Source organism: Rhinolophus sinicus, linkage group LG12 (genome assembly GCF_036562045.2).
Source record: "Rhinolophus sinicus isolate RSC01 linkage group LG12, ASM3656204v1, whole genome shotgun sequence".
Taxonomy (NCBI): domain Eukaryota; kingdom Metazoa; phylum Chordata; class Mammalia; order Chiroptera; family Rhinolophidae; genus Rhinolophus; species Rhinolophus sinicus.
The window spans coordinates 45,628,006-45,648,725 of NC_133761.1; the positions used below are offsets into that span (position 1 = coordinate 45,628,006).

The window sequence follows — 20,720 nt, forward strand, 5'->3', positions numbered from 1 at the left end:
GAAGAAAAATGGAGAATAGCGGGCTCCCAGGAATCTGTATAATAGTTGTCTCGCCCATGGGATGAATTATCTAGAAATTTCATTAATCAATGGATGAGAAATTCATTTCTTCTTTCGTTTATTCATTAAGTAATTTCTCTTGAAGTTAGTTGCAGACCGAGAGTGTGTTTTCCCAATATCAGCAGAAAGATGTGTGAGCAGTACATGCAAGAGCTTTGATTTACCATGACCTGTTAAGATGGCTGTCCAAGCACAAGCTGTCCACATCTTGAAAATCCCTGAAAGTGGGCATTAGTGCATTGGACTGACCAAAACGCTCAGCCACAACCAATTATGCAAGGTCAGACACACTGCATAAAGAGCTAGTGAAACTCAGATTAGTCAATTTGTTGTTTGTTACAAGATGGGCAGAAAGACTTGGTGGGAAAGGAGGTAGGAATTTTGGCTAAAATGAGCTTTTGGCTTATCTTTAGATTCCAATTATGCAAGGCTGCCCCCATCCCTCATTACCTCAGATAAATCAAATATCAGCTTAGAGTTCAGCTTGGTAGCTGGGGAAAAAAAGAAGAAATCTTTGAGGCAAAATGTGGGCTCTATTTGGAGTTCACATAGCCTTCAAAAAGACAGGCCGGCAGAAAGTGAAACTGACTCTCCCAACCACGGTGTTAATAGCACAGGGGACGTAAACATAGGGTGTTTCTCAGACACACATGCTCTGTGGGAAACACACACTCCGAATATGATGTTCGGAGACGCCTGAGGAAAAGCAGGGAAGGAGCAGACATCCGCAGGACAGTCACCCCAGCCACCATCCACCGAGGACATTTTACCGCTGGCCTCTCCTGGGTCACTGTAATGCTCATGGGAACCTACTGGTCGCCTCAGACACCCTCGTCGCTGGCCGGGCCCATCATAGCTGAGCTGGATGCAGTGCCCTCCACACCATGCCTCCCAGGGCTCCATGCTCTTGCCACCCTCCTAGCTGGATGTCATTGCCCTCTCATTGATAAACTCCTAGTCCTCCTTTAAGACCCACATCAAGTGTCATCACCTTTGTGACAACTTTCTCCCCCCCCCCACCCCCAGGGGACTGCAGCCTTTCGCTCACACTCCCTGACTTACTTTCAGGCATGTGTGCCTCTCCCAGTGCCTGTGATCTTAACCATCACCGGAGCCTCAACACTGGGCATAGGGCCAGGTCCATGCTCGGTGACCAAATGCTGTATGATGCACAATTGATAAAACGAGAGAAGATATGCTTTGGGGACTTCTGAACCCAGAAGCTGAGGAGTGACATTCTTGTTCCCTTCCCCATTTATGCTTCAAGATAGACTTGAGAGGTAGAGAAAGCCCAGAAGCTAAACAATGATATTGTACCCTGGAATGGAACAGTGGTTTTGACCGGAGCCTGCAAATGAGGTCTAAGTTTGCTTTGGCTGGTGCCTCATGGAGAGGAAGACTTTGCCATCATTTATAGGTGAGTCACCGGGGTACACACTTAATGCCATGGCTGCTCAGGGCAAGGCCAGAGAGAGAGAAGAGTGTTGCAACCAGTCTTGAGCATCTAGCTAAGCAAGAACAAGGTTTGGTTGGAAGAAGGAGGCACATGCCCAAGAAATGACCCGTTCAGCATGGCAGATACTCCCCTGTGGGCTGAGCCCCGTGGCCCTTGTGGGTGGAGGTTTCCCAAAAGAAGCCCAGCCCCGAGACTGGAAATTCAGAGCGCTGCCTGCTGACCCAAAGGCCAGCTAGAAAAGCAGTGCATCATCACACAGAAAATGCTGTGGTTTGCAACAGAGACCAAAGGAAGCAGAGGATTTGGAAAGTTTCTGGACAACAATAGTGAGAATCAAGTCGGCTCTGCCTAGAAGAGCCCTGAGAGAAACAGGCCCGGCCACACAGAACAGGACAAATGGGCCACAAGGGAAGCATGTCCATGACCACTGCTATGGGGGAGGGAACACGCAAAGGCTTGGGGCCCATCAGGGAGTCGAGGTGACACTACTAACATGTGACAGCTGACACGGAGGCGGCATCCGCAGAGGTGAATGGATGACTCAGAGGCGTTATTTATTATTGTTATTTTTGCCCTCCCTCACTGTGGTTTATAGAAAGTGCTTTGTCAAGATTTCCAGGCCCAGCCATGGACAAAGGACACGAGGCAGATCCTCAGGGGGGCCCCTCTCTGACGCAGGGCTGCAAGCTAGAAGGCAGCATGGAGGCAGGGTCAGCTGGGCAGCGCCAAACCGGAATGCCCCAGCCCGACTCAGCAGGCAGCTTAAAGCCCGTGGGATGGAGAGGATGGATAGGTCAGGTTGGGCCCTGCAGCCCCGCTGCTGAAAAGAAATGAACATGCTTCAAGGTGACCAAGCCTGGATTGGTTTAAAAATATCAGCAAGCCTACTGCCACATTAATGTATTACATCACACCTGGAAACATCTGCTGAAGGACTGATGTCTCCCAAACGCTCAGTCACAACCAATTGTTGTACCCAAGGTACCATGATGTACCCAAGGGGATAGTTGGTGGTTTTATCAGCAGAGATGATACAAATGCCAGGTCGTCACCTAGCGAGGTCAGTATGTGTGGTAAAGCTGGGCTCTTCACAATACGATGAACTGCTCTAAGGAGAGTGACACTGCACAGTTTTCTCCTTGTTTTTCTCCCCATCTAGCACCTATCTATTGCTGGAGACAAGGTGGATCTGACAGGAAGAGAAGGCATTGCCATGGATGTGTATCAATAGAAACAGAAGCTTTCTAGACTCTTGGAATGCTTTCCTTTACTTATGTGTTTGTGTATTCCTGAGGCTCAAGACCTTTTAGGTTTGGAAACCCAAAAGAATAAATGATCACTTTATGGATTTTTGGTTCCCTATGTCTGAATATGCCTATTAACATGCTACAATTTGCCCAGATTACTTTTGCTCAGAGTTCACCACGCTTCCCAGGAACTGGACACCAGAAGAGGGGTTTGTGATCGCTTACAAGCTGACTATGAATGAATAAGACCACTGAGCAACTGTGGGGTTGCTTGGGCTATAAACTCTGTGGCAAGCTTAACAAGTCAGTAAAATCCTGAGGACACAGCATCTTCAAAGGGACAAAGCCATGCTGAAGAGGGCCAAGGGTCAGGCATGCTTTCCCGTGGGCACCCCATTTTAGACCACTCGTGGTGTGGGGGGCCAAGGGTCCCGACACACACACATGGCTTCGCCATGGGCAGCAAGTTGCCTCTTGCAGTTGCTCTGGGAAATGTGCTGCCTGCAACAGCTGGGACAGCAAGGAAGTAAGGGTGAGTAGCCAAAAGGAGAAAGGGACAGGAAGGGAGAATAAGAGGGGCCAGGCTGCCAAACTAATCTGAGAGGTTGCTAGCACATTCCAGCTCCTTCTTAAGGATGGGGCTTTCCTGCAGTGTGAGCTGGATCCCAGTAGTGCCCTCACAGAATTGATGATGGGGCATGAACTGCACACGCACGCACGCACGCGCACACACAAGCACACAAGCAGCTTGGGGGAGGAGCTTAGGAAAAAGCACACTCTAAGCTAATGCCACATGCAGTCCAGTGATCTCTGAGCCAAGGGGGTAGGAGAGGGGCGAGGCCAGGAAGAAAAGGAACAGAACTTGAGCTCGTGGTACCAAAGGGACTAGTCTTAAGGACAGCAGTATTCCAATCACATGACAGCAGGAAACAATAAATGAAGAAACCAATGAGAAGGCCCAGGACACTTCTTTGGAAAAACCTAACATGGGCCTTGAGCATCCGCCAGGATTATACAGGGCTGTTCACACTTGGCTGGAGGGTTGGCTCTAGGGAGAACTCAGGATCAAACACTGCCTGGATATGTGCTCAGAGCCATAATGAACACTTGTGAGTCCGGAGCTACTCTGGGGCCAAGCAGAGCTCCAAGGTCCCTTTGGGCCAAGTAAACAGGGAAGAGGGCCTCCCAAACTCCTGGCCCTGACATGCAGGGTGGTTGTTGGCCCCTGACTTCATTTTGGCTGGACCATGCTTCTCATGACATTCTGCACAGCTCTTCTTGGTCTTACAAGCAGTAGTCATCCCAGCTAGGCTAAGAAAAGGTAACAAAGTGGAGAATTCAGGGCACTGGGAGGAATGAAAAGATAGGCTTCATCCACGTAACCAGCACTTTCCTGTTTTCGGGCATGTAATTACAATGTCTGTATTCAGCCTGGGGATCCAGCTTCCTGCACTGACTCAAGCCACACAGCCCCTCCTCCCTCAGTATTCCTACAGGACGTGCATTGTCTTGAATCATTCCTAAACGCTTCCTGTATATACCACACTCTTGCCATTTTCATAATCCCATACTGCGCCTGTCGTGGGATTCGAAGGCAGGTACGCAACGTCAGTCCTCGTTCCAGTCCTGGAACTTAAAGTCCAGTGGAAGAAACAGGCACATAGGTCATGACACAACTTTGGGAGCAGAGGTGGGAACCTGGGGCTGCCTTGGCTAGTGGGGTGATAGGAGCAGGAATGGACTAGGACGTCTCCCCCAGAGACAATGGGTACAGTTTTGCACCTAAAACCAGAGATACCGGCCAGGTAGGGAGTCGTTGTGGAAAATCATATGGAAATCTAAAACCAGTGAAACTAGAGTGGCCAGGAATGGAAAATCAAGGGGGAAGGGTGGGCCAGAGGGCAGGAAGCAGAGAGCTGAGAACAATGAAGGGGGCTCTTGCCTGAAATAATTGCTGTTCATAGCTTTGGGGGCAGCCAGGACCAAGTACGAGTGGGTCAACTGGACTTAAAGGATCAGGGATAGAATTACAAGAGGGAAGAGATTTAGGCGATGATTAGGAAGCAACTGGATATGAGAAATGAAGGAGACGGAGGCACTAAAATGACCCTGAGGTCTAATGTGGAGGCTGCCTGGTGGGTGCATGACGATGTCATAAACCTTCATACTGATCAGGGGAGAAGTAGCTTCAGGAGGAAGGCAACGAATCCACTGGGGCGGGTTGGGTATAAGGGTTTCAGGGATGGCCAGGTAGACTTGTTGCTTGGTAGGTGGTTGGAAACACAGTCTCTGTACCCCAGGATTTTGGTCAGGACTAGAGACCTGCATCTGGGAGTCATCAGCCAGGGGGTACAAAGGGTCACCCACAGAAAGTGAATAATGGGGCCATAGACCAAAATGTGGAGCTCACCTACAGCCCAAGAGCTGAGAGTATGAGAGAGCCATTCAGTGGGTGCTCAGGGCACAAGCTGGGCTGCAGAGAGGGAGGAGCAAGCGGGAGGCAGGCGTGGAGGCGGTGTATGTCTCCTTAAACTGAGGAAGCGAGAGATGGAGCAGGAGTTTGAGAAGACTTTTTAGAGTAGGGGGTCTTTGGCATGTTTGAAAGACATGGAAAAGGCCCCAACGAGGAGACCAGATTGAAGATTCAATAAGGAGGGATGGTCACAGAGAGCTGGAGGTCTCAGCGGAGGGGTCAGGTGGCAGGGCAGCCTGGAAAGAGCCACGACCCTTCATCTTCTGAGGCAAAAGAAAAGCTTTCAGGATGGATGAGAAGCTGGCTAAGGTGATGGAGCTGTAGGGCAACAAAACACAGCTCTGCTCTCAGGACTATGTGTGCATGCATGCGTGTGTGCATACATGTACGTGATGCAAACCATGCTATCTTGCACTCAGGAATCAGATTTCTCTGCATGTTTCAAGCATGGACATTTTCTCTTAGATAGTCATCTCTTTGAAGGCAAGGACTGTGGCTTTGACTTCTTTTGCCATCAGCAACCAAGCAATACAAGGACTGAGTCGTGGAGGAACCGGGCCGGGCTTATCGCTGATGCCTTTTTCTCTCAGATTCTCTAAGGTGAGTCTTAGAAGCACCGAGTACCTGGCACTGATCATCTCTTGAGAACCGGGCTATGCTTTTAAAGGTTATTTGTATTGACCTGGCATGTTTTGCAAACATTAACTTAGTATGAATAAGATGAGGAGAAAAACGCAAGCTAACATTGAAAAATAACAATGATTACTTGGTGTAAAGAGAGGATATTAATAGAAACAAAGACAGTTTCCTTTTTTCTCTTCTAAGTTGCTATGTTCTTTAGAGTTAGGTTGAGCTGGAAGGTCCCAAGGTGGCAATTTACTTCCTTTGTCCTTTTCACTTCCCTCCAGGTCTCGCTATTAGTCATGATGGGTGCACAGTACACTCCTCAACACGGGGCTGTCAAGCCTGTGAGCCTTCACCAACCGAGCAAAGAGCTGGGCATGGGATGAGCCTCCTCCTCTAGCTTCAGCTAGATATTTGACACAGATCTACAAGGAAATTCCTTCTGTCTGGCCACCTGACCTCAGCTCTTCCCTTCTTGGCCACCTGGAGCACCTTAATGGTGCGCCCAGCTTCCTATCGCATAGTATATAGTATATATGTTCATCCACATCTCATCTGCTTCACACATCAAACCCTAAGTTCCTGGGGACCAAGGTTCGTGACTGATCACTATATTCCTATCACAGCAACCAAATTAGACCTTGAATAAATATTTGTTCTTAAAGGCTTCAGGTGTCCATGCTTCTCTGAGCTCATGTTTCTCAGCTATAAGATGAGGCAACCGATCTAGAATCTGTAGGGTCCTCCTGACTCAAACTTCAAGTACGTTATGGGTCTGTTTCCCTTACCAACTTCATGTACAGCAGAGTCATTCCTGAGAGTTAACCAGTGTTTTAGCCCTGTGCCAGGACAGAGGGGATTTAGAAGTTAAAATCTAGATGGAAAGACAGAAGTATCCCATATGAAAATAGCCCAAAATAGGACAAGCTGCTTATACTGAAGTCTGAATTATATGACAGATCCTAGAGATGAAAGGACAATCTGAAAATCAATGCCAGGGGTACATGAGTGGGCAGTATGCCTGTAGGAATTATCTGCCATCACTCAAACATTCTGGGCAGCATAGCTCTTTGAGTTTTATCAGTCAGTAGCTGATTAGGATTGCTGAGAAAGGAGAGGGTGGGGTCAGTGATCAAACTTCTCCCTCAGCAGTGAGAGGAAATAGGGCTTAGAACTGTAGTGTTTTGATGGCAGAATGCAAAAGGGCTGGTCGGGGGAGAGTCTGGGTACACAGTTGGGTGTCTGGCTTTGAGAGGGTACTGGGGTCTTGAGGGAGGGGTACAGAAAAAGTCAGGTGTCAAGGAGAGAAAAGAGGATAAGAGGACACTACTGAGGGCCAACATCATTCATTCTGCACCTGTGTCTAAGGCTCCATGAAGGAGAAGGGTCATGAGCAGGCTGAACAGAACAGGAAGTACTTACCTTATGAGGCGGAGCCAAGAAGCGGGCTAGTGTCCCTGCCGTATACATCGTCCTCAGTATTCATGAGAGACTGCTTCCAGGAGCCCCCACTGATACCAAATCCACAGATGCTCAAGGCCTGTGTATAAACTGGCGTAGTATTTGCATGTAACCTGCATTTGCCTACAGGATACAGCAGGGTCTGCCTCCACATCATTTTATTTGAGTAGATTCAGTGTGGTGCTCGATACATGGCAAATTCAAGTTTTGCTTTCTGGAACTTTCTGGGATTTTTTCCAAATATTTTTGCTCCATGGTTGGTTGAATCCACGGATGCAAAACCCACAGATATGGAGGGTTGACTGTACAATATAATTACTTCCCGTGCCTCTGGTCATTGGAACGGGAATATGGGGTACAGAGTTCCAGCTCCCTCCACCTACAGAATCAGAGCCATCCCTCCTCTCCTCCCACATACACCTCCCAGGAGTCAACTTCAGTAAACCCCAAGCAAATCATTTTGAGGTGGTGTGGTGTGATCACTGGCCCTGTGGCTTCCGGGTCCTGGGTCACGGAGTGAGTGTACCCTTCCTTATCAATCTGACGGCATCACGTTTCACCCAGGCTTCTACTGGGCCTGGGAGCAAGATGGAATTGCATCAACCCCAAGGGGAACCCTGCAAGAGAGCAGGATTTTCAGTTCACAGGAACATCTTCTCTTTGGGGTTATGGCTCCTCACAGTCGAGAGGCACCAATTTCAATTTCTACAAACCTTGGAGATTTTGTGAAAAATGCATAAGGTTATTCTCCAGGTTTTGCCGAGATTGAACCTGATGTGTTGTTATGCAGGTAATGACACCTGGGGCCTGGGCCCAACTGTCAGCATCATGAGACCTGCTCAGAGCCCCGAGCTGAACCCATGACCCCATCCCCAGAGCGAGGTCCCTGTTTGAAGGGAGCATTTCTGTGTGGTGTGGAGTTTTTTGTTCTTTGTTTATTTGTTTGTCTGCTTTAATAACCCATTTGGAATGCCATTCTCATTCCTAGCAACCATCGTTTGCTGGCAAGGAGTCTCCAAAAACAGTGCGGGGGGGAGACCAAAATCCATGAGGCTGGGGATTCCTTACCAGAGCCAGGCTGCCTGTTGTGTGACCCTGAACCCAGCCGCACAAGGCCACCCTGGCTGTAGGGAAGGGGAACAGTCAGCAACTGAGGAATCCCTTGGGTTCAGTCTGTTTCTCCAGCTCAGCCCGGGCACATTATGGTTACCTTCTGTCACTTGCAACATCAAGGAAGTGCCCATAAATCTTGGCTTTGGGTTCATTCCACAGGCTCAGACTGAAGTGCTCAAGTACTAAAGCCTCTTCCTCTTTTCAGTTAATTCCAACAATGAGTCAAGTTCTCTTCAATTCTGCAGATATTTGGATTTGGGACCAGGCCAAACATATATATATATATGAGCATATTTGAAGTTGCAAAGACTCTGAACACAGAGTCCCACGTTCAAGGCATTTGCAGTGCAGTTGAGGGAACATGTTCATTAAAGTAGTGATAACTACAGAGGGTGCCAAAAAAAATGTACACACATTTTAAGAAAGGAAAAACCTGTTAAAATTGTACTACTCAATATATACCGATAACAAAAGATGAATGTAAGTCACGTTTGACTTCTGCAATTACAAGAGGTGCTCAAAGTGGTTCCCATCAGTGGCCAGACACTTCTGATTACGGCGAACTACTGTTTGAGCAATGCTGACCAAAGTGTCCACTTGTAGACATTTGTTTGGCACCCCTGGCATATAACTAATGCTTCACCCATTTGTTCCGCATACATTCTGCTGTGACACATGCGGTCCGTGACCTCATCATGCCCACAGTCTATGAGTAGTAAAGAGGTGGGAAGAATGGAAGTAAACAAAGAAGGAGCTAGAACAATGACTAATTGTGCCAAGTTATAATGAACAGTGGTGGGAGCCTCTTTTAGACAGAGAGGCATAGAAGGATGGAAGGTCCTTCTGAGGCGACATGTAAGCTGAGACCTGGAAGATCAGTAGTAAGAATACCAGGGAAAGGAAAGGAATGGTCTGTGCAAAGGACCTGAGGCAAAAAATGTCTACCATACATCCGTCTATTTTAATTTTTGCTAACTTATAGCACCGTGCCTTGTACTGAAAAGGCAAATAATTATCTCGAGTGATTAATTGAATCATAGAAATACTTTCAGGTGACTTTGATTTTAAAAGTAACTTGGCATTGCATTAGGTTCACAGTCACAGCACAGCCTCAGCTCAGCTGTGGAGTGAGAGTGGCGTCTGACAAGGGCAAGATGCTGTATTACCAGGAAAGCCAGTGACCACAGAGACGTCTTGGGAGCAGGTCCCTGAAGCCAGTCACAGCACATCCAGTCCATTGCGCCTGCACAAGGCACAGGCCCAGCGGCGTAGATTTTTCTCTTTCAATTTCCAAGGATGATTTAAAGACTGAGTCTAATGAATCATGGTCACAGTGAAGACTAGAAAAGAATGAAGTTGAGATAATCCATTTTTAACAGTCAATGTCAAAGTTTTCTCTCTTCAGCTGGGTCTGGTTTAATTGATAGTTGGGACTTTGGTTAATTACTAATGAATGATTTATACGTTTTTGTAGGAAATGTAGGATGAGAGAAATATGAATTGGAAGAATAAAGGTGGACATTTAAAGACCATCAAGTCACTAATGAGGCTTATGGCCCTTCCCCCAGATGTCCAGCTCAGTGAATGGCATGAAGCAGATGTCTCTCCATGGCAGGGCTCTTGCTGCCCTCTAAGCCTCTTCTCCTGGCATGCCATGCCCTCGAAAAGGCAATGCTCATACGATCATTCATTAATTCTACTCATTTCTTTTTTTAAATTTTTTATTGGGGAATATTGGGGAACAGTGTGTTTCTCCAGGGCCCATCAGCTCCAAGTCGTTGTCCTTCAGTCTAGTCGTGGAGGGCGCAGCTCAGATCCAAGTCCAGTCACCATTTTCAATCTTAGTTGCAGGGGGCGCAGCCCACCATCCCATGTGGGAATTGAACCGGCAACCTTGTTAAGAACTTGCGCTGTTACCATCTTGGAGCCATCCATAGGCCCCTCTGGCAGCTCAGCTGCAGCTCGTCTTCAATCTGGTTGTGGAGGGTGCAGGTCACTGGCCCATATGGGAATCGAACCGGCAGCCCTGTTGTTAAGAGCTGGTGCTCTAACCAACTGAGCCATCTGGCCGCCCTCCACTAATTTCTTATGCGCCTAATAAGTCTAGCTCAGGTTTATATCAGGCAAGAGCAGAGAAGACCCAGAAACCCTGCTCTCCTGAAACTGACATTCTAGTCCCATGGCAAGTTGTGCTTCTTCATACCAGCACACTGTCCTTCCTGCTAAAGTGACCTGTCTCCCCTTCTCTGTCTGCCAGAGTCCCACTCATAATCCAAACCACTGAGGCTTCAATCTTGGCAGCAAACTTTTCACAGCTCTCCCAGAGAGCAGAGCCTGCAGGGTGCTCCCTGCAAGTGCCTCAGAGCACAGCCAGAGTGGAAATGACCCTTCATTTTCCTGCATCCCTTGTGACATTGGATAGGTGCCCATGCTATATGCCCTGATGTATTGCCAGAGTCCAGGCACACAACTCACACAGAGAAGGGCTCCTCAGCGTTATGAGAATTTGCCCAAACAACGCCACGTAGCTGTCTCTTCTCCCAGAGTTATGGCCACTGATCCAGCATTTCTCAACCCAGGCTGCACATTAAAATCATCTGGGGAGCTTTTTAAAAAGCACCGTTGCTGGCTTTTCTCCTCAAAGAATCTGATTTAATTGGTGGAGGGGTAGGGGCAGGCATGGGTTTATTTAAAAACTCCCTAAGTGAAACCACTTGGCCATCGGAGTTGAGAGCAACTTACAAAGAGGGGCAAAAATAAAGACCAAGTGATCTGGCCCTTCAGAGAGCTCCTGCCACCTCACGGTCACGGTGAGGTTATGAACTAGGTCGTTAGGACAACTCGGAGTTTCAGAGGCACCTCGCTCTGTCTGGGTCATCATCTCACAGTGGCGCTCTGGGTCACCAGGCCTGTGTTTGGCCTGGGTCTAGGTAAGCAGGCACTGGGACGAGGGGCTTGGGAGTCGAAAGGCTGGTTGATTCCAGGGGGCAGGGAATGGGGGCTGGCAGCAGCTTCCACACTGACCTTCTTTCTGGCAAGAGCGCCAGTGAAGTTGTCCTCACATTGGCCATCTCAGTGGGCACTTCTAGAACCTTCCAAGATGGTTTATCTGCCCCATCTCAGAGTAGAGCAACCCAAAAACCCCACTCCAGAATCCCCTCTATGAAGTGTGTGGAGGAAAAGTGTGATTCGTGTAGGGTGACAATCCCACCATTATAGCTGCCCTGTCTCCCCCCAACCCCAGCTGCCGTTTGGCCACAGGGTGTGTCTCTGTTGTGATTCCCCCTTTACAGGGAATGAGTCAGGTCCTTTGAGGTGTAAAAGAAGAAAAGTGGGTGTTCTCAGTTATCTCAAGTCCGCGGTCCTCTCTGTAGGAAAGGTGCAGTGTGGGTGGGATAACCTATCCCTGCTTAGTTTCCACTGGTTTCTGCAGGGTGCAAACCAGGAAATCAGATATCGGCTTTCTGAGCAGATCAAGAACCCATCGCAGACTCTGCAGCTCAGGACAGAGGAGTGCGGCATCTTAAAAGACTCACATAATGGAAAGTTTCCCAAGACCACCTTCTGAGACCCTCCGCTCTGTAGTATTGACCCCACACAATTACTGAACAACCACAGGAACTGCTCCATCTATTTTTTTCCTAATATCCTCTCCCTAACCTCCCCCGCCAAATCTTTGAAAGTCCACTGAGCATTAGCTGTTTTTAGAATCTTTGCTCTCTGTTATCTAACCTACATATTTCCTGTGCACCTTAAGTCCATTTTAATTTCGTGTACGATTTAGGGGTAAATAATGGTATACAACCTCAACATAATGCTTCATAAACTTCTGGACCAATTATTCCATCAGCCTTCACTTCTTCAGACTAAACAGTATAACTTCAATTTGCATATGTTCCCTAGGTTATTGCAAAAAAGCCTGTTTCAGTGCACTTGAAGTATAGAACAGTGATCATTTTAAATCACAGTCAATTGCCCAGCTTTTCACTTGAATAAAATTCAGGTGCCATTTAGTTCACAAAGATAATTTTACTTCAAGATTTACAGCCGGGCCTCTGGCCTGGAGCAATCTTCCTCACCATCCCCTATCCCTGTTTCTTTCTTATCGGCCCTCAAACCCACAAGGCTACCTTTAAAAATGATGAATCAAGAATAAAACATAATGGAAATAGCTGCTGTGTTAGAAAAATGCACTAAGAGGCTTTGAAAACCAGGGAGAATATGTTACACATTTCTAACACCGAAAAGAGTAGGCTGTGCCTGGGAGTGAGGCCGCAGTGGGGCCCGGTGCTGAAGCAGGGCTGTGGGGCCCTGCTCCTCAGGCCTGTGTTTGAGTCTTTGTCCTAGATGCTCAACAGTGACTGGAGCAGAAGCAGCACACCTGGAAAGTCAAGCCATGTGGGGCCACTGCCGAGGACACACTCCATACCTCTTCATTATATCCGGTCAGTACTTGGCGTGATCACCTGGGACTGCCCTGTTGTATGACAACAAACTCAGGTTTGGTAGATGACCTGCTGTTTGCTAGATTGTCATTTCCTTTGTTCTCCAAGAGCGTGGTCTTTGTCCTATGTTAGGCTGGTCATTTCCGGTTTCCACGTGTGTGAAATGGAGACAGTCACAGCTGCTCCTGCATAACGATAAGAATAAAAAGGGCAACACGAGTAAAGTATCAGGCACGTGATCGGAGTCACAGCGTTGGTCAGCATGGTGGCCGAGCAGCACAGCAGGAGCCAGGGGAGAAACGGTGCACTGGGGGCGTGTACGGTAGGCCTTTCAAGGTTGGGGCTTAGCGCTCTGTAGCTGCGAATAATACAGTGAAGGCGCTGGGAGGAGTTTGTTCGCTGGGTTCCTCATTGCCCGCCTCCAATGCAGTATGAAGGAAGGGTGAGGAGCCTCCAGTCTAATACTCGGAAGGAACTTTTAAAGCACATTAGCGCAAGAGGACCACACTTCTCTTCTCCAGGAACTCCAAAGCCACCAGCAAGGAGCCACGTGATGAACTCAGCTGAATTACGCTTCTTACTCCCGTGATCCAGGTAACAGTGAAGAGCATGCAGACAAATAGAATCTGGGGCCCCAGACTCTCCTCCTTCCTTCGGCCCATGCCTCAAAATGCTCCTGATTGTAAAGGACAGATGGGGATGGAAGTGGCCTCTAAAATGGGAACTCCAGGTAGTCATGGAGCAGATCGGAGTCTGGTTGAGAAGAAAGGAAACCAAAGGGCGAGGACAATGTGAGAAGCAGCATATATGAGCAATGTCCACATGCGATGAGAAGCAGAAAGGAAGGCGTGACCAGGTCAGCTGGAGAGGGCCAGGACAGGCGTCATGGACATGGCAGCAACTGAAATAAGGCCCAAAGACTCAGTAGAGATGGACAGGGGGCTATCAAGAGGGGTAGGTGCATGCAAAGGGTAGGAGCCTGTGGGAGCTGTAAGCAGTTTGCGAGGAGCCCTAGCTCAGGGGGCCATCTGTGCCTATGCACATGTGGAGCCTTGGGTTGGAGTGACATGTTCATATTTCCTAAGTGGGGTATTTCACAAAGATATACCCAATGACTATGTGGAGGTGAACGGGAGGCAGAGTGATGAGCAAAATAGTTAGACACTCTCGGAATATAATAAGAATGCTAAGGAGTTGAGGGCGGGTACAGATTTTGACGGGAAGACAATGACATACTGAGTTTAACTCCAACCACATGGAAATGTCTAATACAGAAGCTCCTCAACATATGATGGGGTTACGTCCTTGATAAACCCATAATAAGTTGAAAATATCGTAAGTCCAAAATGCATGTAATACGCTGAACCTGCCAAACATCCTAGTTTAGCCTAGCCCACCTTAAACGTACTCAGAACACTTACTTTAGCCTGCAGTTGGGCAATTATCTGAGTTCCATCTCAAGAGTAATTGCCTTCCTCTTCTTCTCACCAGAAGTGGGAGACATAGATGAGTGTTTTGTAGAAACCATGGGATGTGAAAATACAAACCACAATATCCAAAAAAATGCTGGCACCACCGTACTCTGCAGGGTATTGGGTGCTGACCCCCATGATCATGTGGCTGTTGTGGGGCTGTGGCCCACATCCCTGCCCAGCTTCACGAGAGGGTCCTGCAAATCACTAGCTCAGGACAAGATCAAAATTCAAAATTTGAAGTACAGCTTCTCCTGAATGCGTATCACTTTTGCACCATCGTAAAGTCAAAACTTTTAAGTGGAACCATCATAAGTTAGGGGTGGTCTGTGTGTTTAGGGAAAGAAGAATCTCTGTGAAAGAGCTCTGTGAAGCGGCCTCTGCTGGAGATGATCTGGGGGTCATCCACATAGAGAGGGAGCCACAGTGGGGTTAGGGTTGTTGAGGGAGCACAAACACCTGAAGAGGAGGAGGGGCCCAGGAGGCTGTGTCAACTGGACACCCCAGGTCCTGCAGAAGGAAGAAAAGCCGGGCAGTGTCACTCCATGGACACTAGGGAAGGGAGAGTTTCAATGTGACGGAGCCATCGCCAGTGTCAAATATTTGAGGCACCTTCCCCAAAAATGCCCTTTGGAATATAGGCATTTCAGAGTTCTGGGTGATTGGAGCACCCAGAAAAAAATGAAATACATTTTGAGTGAGGATTGAGGAAGGTCTCCAGGAGAAGGTGGCGTTCGATTCAAACCTTGAACAATGGGCCCTTATAAGGACTAATGTGACAGCAGAGATGGTCACTTCAGGCGGGGAGTGTAGTCTTTTGAGAAGAAGTTTTAAGGAGAAACCCTCAAGACTCTGTCTTAACTAGGAGTAAGCATACGGAACAGTTCTAGAGCAGAGTCTGACTTACTGGAATAATCACTTGGACCTAGGCTTTCCCTGTACTTGCTAATCACCCAGGTCCAGGCTCCCTAACTGACCTGGGCCAGAGGGCTGGCTCCACACCATGGAGACAGGTCTAACACTTCATCTCCCTAAGGGTCTGTCCTTGTGGCTCCACAATGACGGTAGTGGGACAAGCCACCGTCACGACGTTTGCGTGTGCACATGTGTGTGCCTATTCTCGACAGATCTGCCTGGATTCTGTGACCTCTCCCCCAGTGCTCCTCGGGCAATGACGTCACATTGGCATCAAGGGAAAGAAAACAAGCATGCGGCCTACACTGGGTACAGGTCACTGAACAAACCTGCAGTCAGCTCATGCTCTCAGGTCCCGTTTGTGGTTCCGTCATGAAGATCACACGCTCTCTTTCTCAAAAATCCTACTGTCTTGATCTGTGTTTGTTTTTGAAAACATTGTCTTGTATTGAAAATATTGTATAACAATAGGGCTTTGATCCAAGATATAGAAATAGGAGATTTCAACCTAGTTGCATAATTTTTTAAAAATCCTGTTTTAATTAAAGGAACTTAATTTAAACAAATGTTTAGCATTGACTACCAACTCTAAACAAGACCATAATTTAAAAATGTATTCATCATTCACCCCATTTCAGACATTACCCTGCTCTGCGTTTCTGTCCTCTCTATACCAGAGGCTCAGTGAGCCGAGGTTTTGGCCTGTTTTAGCAGCCACTTTTTTGGCACACAACCGGTCAGGACACAACAGCAATCAAATCAGCCTGTAAGCTGGCCCTAAACATTAAATAAGCCTGGACACAGTGGCGTAATTTCAGGCACATATAAACTTGGCCTGCATTCTTCAGGGCGTGAGCCTGGCACTTCTCTGGATCAGTAAATAAGCTTTTTGAAAAGCCCTAACAAACCATAAGGAAATCCTGCATTCTGGAACAAAAGGTATAAAAGCTAAGTAAAGACACACACTCCCATTGTCTGCTCTGCCAGGATGTGAGCCTTGGGAGAAAGATAACACGGAAGACGCCATCACTGCAGGGCTGAGACCACAGGTCCAGTGAAAACACAACAAAAAAGAGCAAGAAAGAAGTGTTCCGTGTACTTTCAGCTGGGCCAGGGGGAAAATCAAAAGAGCAACTCCCTCTTGAACTTGTCAAGAAATGGAGACACAGGGAGGAAAATGAGAAAGAACACCAGGACCGAGTTAAAGTTTTCAGAAAAAACATGAGGGCTGGAGAGAAAAAAATTTACAAAGGCAGAATGATTTAATGCCAGCCAGAGGAACTAAGGGGAGTAGGGTGTGTTTTTATAAACATGTTTTCTTTTTTGTTGTTCAGGGGGAGGAGTATGGAAAAAGAAAAAGTAGGCCCATTCAATGAATGAGGAGGGAGCTGAAAACTAAGTGACTCCAAATTAGCTGAGCTTTTAAACTGCTCCTTAAAACTTATCTTAAACAAAAAAATGAAGATAAGGGGTAAGGACAATTGGGAAAGAATGAAAATGCTATCGATAAAACTATTGATAAGGTAGGGTTTGGGGAGTGTTTAGAGAAATTGAAGATATGCAAACGAGAGGCTAAAGTAACAGGCATCCCAGAGTATTTAGGGGGACTAGCTAAAGAATTTGCAACACCCCGAGGTAATTATTTTTTAAATATTATCCAGTATATAGGGGCTGCTAGGAACAGGTGTCTTAACATTAGATGACATCTCACACTAGTGTCGTATGTGATAAATGCATTAATTGTTCTCAGAGTCATACCTTAGTCTGGGTCTCATCTTTCCCACCTCTTTTAGTAGCAATGTGAGAAGGCTGACTAAGGCAAAAGATGCTTAAAATGCTTTTTGGTATTAAATAGAAACAGAAACACATCTCCCAATTTAAAAAAAAAGGAAACTGAGGCATCAGGTAAGTAATCAAAGGAATTGTTGAAGATGAAAGACCAAGTCAATTCATATAGCTCAATTCAAAAGAAGAAAGAGCACAGAAGGTGACCTGGGTCTCAGGTATTAATGGGTGTCAGGCTTGCCAGTGGGGTCGGCGTGTCTCACTTTTTAGTTGGAGCCACCCACCAGCACTGGGAAGCAGACCTTGCCCGCATTCTGATGGGACCACGGCTGGAGCTGTTCCTTTCCAGTCGTTTTCCTACTCCGAGATACACCCAGCCAATGGCAGAGCGAAAATGTGAACACCAACTCGTCCTTTCACCCCCGACCCCAAACAAATTCCAAAAGGATTCCCACTATCCTTTGTGAACCACAAAATATTGTCTGTGCCTGCCTCTTCTTTATACAGTGAAGAGAGAGGAGTGAAATGTTTTATTGCTTTCTGCACATAGATCTGACCAAGAAGAAACTAACCTTGAGCAAGCGAGCACTGAGCACAGGTTTTGAGAACTTAGATGTCAAGGAGGTGAAGGTGGTTTGTGGACGCCCCTGTACCCCTTACAAACATCTCCGGCTGCACCACCCAGTCCTGAGCTGGATGCAACTCAGGCCTACACGGTGTCCCGGCTTGGTGTCTGGGGCCCTTTTCACTTCGGCCCCGCCAGACTGGTCAATGCCTCTGAGGCCACCCTGCCCACCCCTCCCTCTCCTCCCAGCACCTGATCTGAAGCGTTGTTGCCGCCAGTGTTTGTATTCTGCCTGCTCAGTTGTGCTGATGGATCAATGACAGCAAGAACAAACTGTGCCAAAGAAGAATGTTCTCTTCCTCTAGGCAGACTCAACTTGGGACAGGAAGACAGGGGGCAGCTGGCATTTGGTGAAGCCCTTGATTGTCCCTACGAAATAGTCACTGAAAATGGCTTTGCCTTGGCCTGGTTCTAAGAAGGTCGCCCAGGTTGAATTTGAAAGGCAGCTGCACCCTGTCAACAAAGGGAGGTGATAAGCAGCATGCCATTTCTCTGAGCTAATGTGCCCGATTGTGTACCTCAGGGACCGGCTTTATATCTCTCTACAGATCGGTGTGTTTTATGACAACCATCTCCATGGCAACCAGGTTCCAGACACTAAATGGATCTCAGGGATATTAAATCTCAGCCTGGTGAGGGGAGCCCATCTGACTGCAGTCTCCTCGGAGCCATTCTCGCAGGCTCAGGAGAGTGTGGAGGGCTCCCCAGGGCCCAGCTGGGCATAGGGACAGCTCTGACTGGAGAGGAGGCCTTTCTTGATCATTTTCACTAATGATCCAGAAAAAAAGGGTAAATAGCAGGTAAATTAAACTCACATGAAACTAAATGGGAACGTGTTGCAAGCACCAGAAAGACTGGAGAAATTATGTCAATGACCATGGAAGAAACATCCAAGGGAGAATTGTCCTGGAAAGCCCTGAATTGGTACAGCTGGGGGCCAATATTCCAAAATGAGAAAGTAGGAGAGACTTACAAGGCAGGGAGATTGGGAGAGAAAGACGATAATTAAACTTAAAGCAGGGACTCCACACCGGAGAGCAGAGGGCTGAAGTTCAGACCCTAGTCAGGGAGACGAGTCCCTCTACCCACCTCACTCCCCACTGTTCAGGTGGCCCAGAGAGCACACCAGGGGAGAGCAGCAGGGAGACAGTGGGACGCAGGGTTGGGTGGAGGGTGAGGGGGAGCCCGTGGAGCAACATCTTAGGGCGGCTTTTTATTGCTAGGCGCAGCTACAGCACAAGTCAGCTTCTCCCCAAAGGTAAGCTGAGCCCTGCCTTCACACTGTACCTGGGGCCTCTTTTGTTTAGAAGTGATGCCTCCCTCGTGCTAACTGCACAGGAGGGCAAGACAAGAGTAACCACAAGGAAGGCACAGCTGACGCAATGGAACAAAGGGATATACATTTGGAACCCCAGTGACATCTAAATAGGCTGCAAATGGCCTTTTGGAGGGAACTCCCATCCCCGTCATAATCTAAACCAGGAGGGGACAGGAAGGGGGGGTGTGGGGAGGTAGCCCATGAGTGTGAGGGAGCAGGGCAGGCCAGCCCACGTGCCTTCTTTCTCTCTGTGATCACCGTATCAGCCTGCGATCCACAGAGCTGAGTTTCAAGTGTGTTGTTCATCTACTGCGTGAGGCTATTTGGCCCCCAGAGCTCGGTGTGTCCACTGGAGAAAGCTGTGCCCCCACAAAGGGAAGCGAGGGGTTAAATGTGTAACTGTCAGCGTGTCTGGCAACAAAATAAAAGGAAACCACATTCTCCATGAATGAAGGAAGAAGTAGGGGGGAAGGTAGTTGTTTCTTTTTCTTTTTTTAAAACATGAGTAAGATCCTCAATATGTTTGAGATTATTTAGCAAATTCTCTGAAAGGGGCCTCGGGTCACTCACCAACAGATCATGAGGCAGAAACCACAGTCTTCTGACTCCCCTTCCCTTCCGGACCCCAGAGATAGCAGGTTGGCGTCCTGGGGTCTCTTTTTAGTTAACCATTAACAATTCATGAAAGTCCAGACCCTGGCCTGGTCAGTCCAGTCCTCAGAATGTTATTAGAAAATCCTATTTCTGGTCTGTTATGAAACAGAGGTTTTGATGTGCTGCCAGGTTTATGGGGAACTCTGGAAACGGAACATTTGCTGCTCTGAGAAGCCCAGGCCAGTGGCTGTTACATAAAGCTTCCCTAGCAACTCAGGTTTATCACAGAATGTGAGGCTGCAGTGGAAAAAAAGCAAACGAGTTAATGCAAAACATGAGCCAACCCACTATCCCCATTTGCTCTGAGGCCAGCTGGGAATTCAAGGGAGTGATTTAACCCTTGGCACCCCAGCAGCCCGCAGCCCTGGACATGGGTCGCTCAGAGCTGAAAGGCACCTTCACACAGACCCCATGGAACGCAAAACACCTCTTTTGGCTTCTGAACCAACTGCTCATTGAAATTCACACAAACACATCTTCCTCCCCTATTTGGGCTGCTCCCAGGAAGGAAAGGAGTAAGGTCACATCATCCGATCCCTGCCAAATGAAATCCATCTAACGGCGCGACTGTATGTCTGAACTCCGGGGATGAAAATCTCATTTCTGACCGCTTGGATCCAAAATTATGCAGATTAGGAGGGCATTATTTTCTGGTGATGGTTGCCAACTTTTGTGGGGTTTCTGAAAAGCATATGTCCAGTCAATTGTTTTAACTCTCTTAGGGCTGGAAGGGTAATGGTGGTCAAGCAGATCTGGGAGCAGAAACCATACGAAAGACCATTTTGAAGCTTCAGATCGGCCAATGGCCTGTTGTGATCTGCTTACACATGACAGACAGCCCAAACTGCAGCGTGAGAGAAAGGAAGAGATTTCCCAGACATGGGGATGAGTCTAATATGCCGGCTGGGTTGGGGCTGGGCGCACATGTCAAGAGGGAAGATGGGTGAGTTGGAACACTGGTGGACCGAGGAAAGGCAGTTGGAGAGAAGTGGTTCCTTGGTGGGCAGCCCTGGATGAACCTGCCTGAGGAGCTAAGGCCTCTGTCTGTGATGCCACTGGACCCATGCCCACT

General features: G+C 47.9%; 1 long non-coding RNA gene across 2 annotated transcripts; it reads right to left on the reverse strand.

Moving 5' to 3' along the window:
• Positions 1 to 10,168: 10,168 nt before the first annotated feature.
• On the reverse strand, positions 10,169 to 19,799 carry LOC141567858 (uncharacterized). Of its 2 annotated transcripts, XR_012490774.1 has the most exons (3): positions 19,565 to 19,799; positions 12,864 to 13,064; positions 10,169 to 11,927 (listed from the first exon to the last, which is right to left on the reverse strand). It is a non-coding gene; the product is annotated as an uncharacterized LOC141567858 (long non-coding RNA). The 2 variants fall into 2 exon arrangements; XR_012490773.1 differs by lacking the exon at positions 10,169 to 11,927 and having other exon boundaries at positions 12,374 to 13,064.
• Between the last annotated feature and the right edge of the window lie 921 nt (positions 19,800 to 20,720).